The following is a 2,510-nucleotide window of genomic DNA, read 5'->3' as shown; positions in this document are numbered from 1 at the left end:
TTTCTTCTTCTTTTTCTTATTCTGTTTTTTTCTTTTTTTCCTTCTGCTTCTTTTTTTCTTCTCCTTCTCCTCCACCTCCCCATTCCTCACCATCACTGTCACCTCCTCCCTCCTCCTCCTCCTTCACCATTACCTCCTCTACCTCCACTTCCTCCTCTTCCTTCTTCTCCTCCTCCTCCTCCAAAACCACCTCCCCATCCCCCACCATCATCACCACCTCTCTCCCCCTCCCCTTTCTTCTTCTCCTCCTCCTCCTCTTCCTTCTTCTCCCCCTCCTCCTCTTCCTTCTTCTCCTCTTCCTTTCCCCCTCCTCCCCATCACCCACCTCCATCTCCACCACGACCACCACCACCACCTCCTCCTCCTTAACCTCCTCTTCCACCTCCACTTCCTCCTCATCCCCCTTCTTCCACCTCCTCTTCTTCCTTCTCCTCCTCCTCCACCTCCCCATCCCCCGCCTCCCTCCTCTTCCCCCTCCTCTTCCTCCTCATCCCCCTTTCTCCACTTCCTCTTCACCTCCTCCACCTCCCTATTCTTCCTCCACCTCCTCCTCTTCCTCCTCCTCCTCCCTCATCATCCCCCCTTCTTTCACCTCCTCTGCTTCTTCTTCCTCCCTCCTCCTCACCTCCCCATCCCCCCACCTCCTCCTCCTCCTCCTCCTCTTCCTCCACCTCCTCTTCTTCCCCCTCCTTCACCTGTTCCACCACCTCCTCCTCCTCCTCCTCCTCCGCCCTCCCCTCCACCTCCCTCCACCTCCACCTCCACCTCCACCTCCACCTCCACCTCCACCTCCACCTCCACCTCCACCTCCACCTCCAGCTCCACCTCCACCTCCACCTCCTCCTCCACCTCCTCCTCATCCTTATCATCATCATCACCCCCCCTACCTCCATCTCCTCTTCTTCCTCCTCCTCCTCCTCCTCCTTCTCCTCTTCCTCCTCCATCTCCTCCTCCTTCTCTGCTTCCTCCTCTTGCTCTTCCTCCTCCTCCTCCTCCACTTCTCCTCCTCCACCTCCTCTTCCCCCCTTCCTCCTCTACCTCCACCTCCACTTCCTCCTCCTCCACTTCCTCCTCCACCTCCACCTCCACTTCCTCCTCATCCCCCTTCCTCCACCTCCTCCTCCTCATCATCATCATCACCCCCCCTTCCTCCACCTCCTCTTCTTCCTCCTCCTCCTCCGGTTCCACCTCCACCTCCTCCTCCTCCTCCTCCTCATCCACCTTCCTCCACCTCCTCTTCTTCTTCTCTTCCTCCTCCTCCTCCTCCTCCGCTTCTCCGAAATGAGCCGACACCAATACACGTCGATCCGTCCACTGAGAACCAGCCCGCAAGCCAGTTCTTGGGGGGGGGGGCGAGGGTAGAAAGGGAGGGGAAGGGGACGTGTTGGAGGGGGAGTGTTGGAGTGTTGGAGGAGGAGGAGGGGGGGGGCGGTAGGTGGGGGTGTGGGGAAAAGGGAGGATTGGGGGCAAGGGGGGGGTGGGATGGGGACAGGGGGATGGTTAGTGTTGGATGAGGGTGTTGGAAGAGGGAGGTAGGGTGGAGGACGGGGGGGTGGAAGTGGATGACGATGAGGAGGAGGGAGAGGGTAGGGAGGAAAGGAGGACAGAGAGAAAGGGTGGGGAAGGTAGAAGGAGGATGGAGGTGTGGAAAGAAAGAGGGGAAGTGGAGGGGATGTGGAGTTACTTGGGAGGGGAAGGGTAGTGAAAGGGGGGGGGTGAGGAGGTATAGGGGAGAGGGTACAGCGGCAGGGGAAGAGAAAGCGAAGCTATCAGGGAAAGTGAAGAGGAGAGGAGGGGGAAGGAAGGAAGGAGAAGGAAGGAAAAGAAGAGAAGAAGGAAGGAAAGGAGGAGAAGGAAGGAAGAAGAAGGAAAAAGGAAAGGAAAAGAAGGAAAGGAAGAAAAGGAAAAGGAAGAAGGAGAAGGAAAGGAAGGAAGGAAGGAAGAAGAGGAAAGGAAGGAAGGAAGGAGGAAGGAAAGGAAGGAAGGAGAAGGAAGGAAGGAGGAGGAGGAAGGAAGAAAGGAAGAGGAAAAGGAAGGAAGGAAAAGGAAGGAAAGAGGAAGAAAGGAAGGGAGGAGGAAGAAGGAGGAAAGGAAGGAAGGAAGGAAGGAAGAAGAAGGAAGGAGGAAGAGCGGAAAGAGGAAGAAGGAAGAGAAGGAAGGAAGAAGGAAGGAAGGAAGGAAGAAGAAGGAGGGGAGGAGGAGGAAGGAAGGAAGAAGGAGAAAGGAAGGAGGAGAAGGAGGAAGGAAGAAGGAAGGAAGGAAGGAGGAGGAGGAGGAGGAGGAGGAAGGGAGGAGGAGGAGGAGGGAGGAGGAGGAGGGAAAAGGAGGAGGAGGAGGAGGAGGGAGGAGGGTGAAGAGAAAGGGTGGTAGAAGTAGGAGGCAGGAAGGCAGGTACGAGGATTAAAGAGAAGGTGACAGGGGGAGGGGAGGAAGAGAAAGAGGAAGGAGGAGGAGGTGAAGAGGAGGCGGAGGAGGAGGAGGTGAAGAGGAGGAGAAGGAGGAGAAGAGTT

Source organism: Penaeus vannamei, chromosome 16 (genome assembly GCF_042767895.1).
Source record: "Penaeus vannamei isolate JL-2024 chromosome 16, ASM4276789v1, whole genome shotgun sequence".
In the NCBI taxonomy this organism is placed as follows: domain Eukaryota; kingdom Metazoa; phylum Arthropoda; class Malacostraca; order Decapoda; family Penaeidae; genus Penaeus; species Penaeus vannamei.
The sequence above is the reverse complement of the archived record's forward strand: the minus strand, read 5'-3'. Positions refer to the sequence as shown.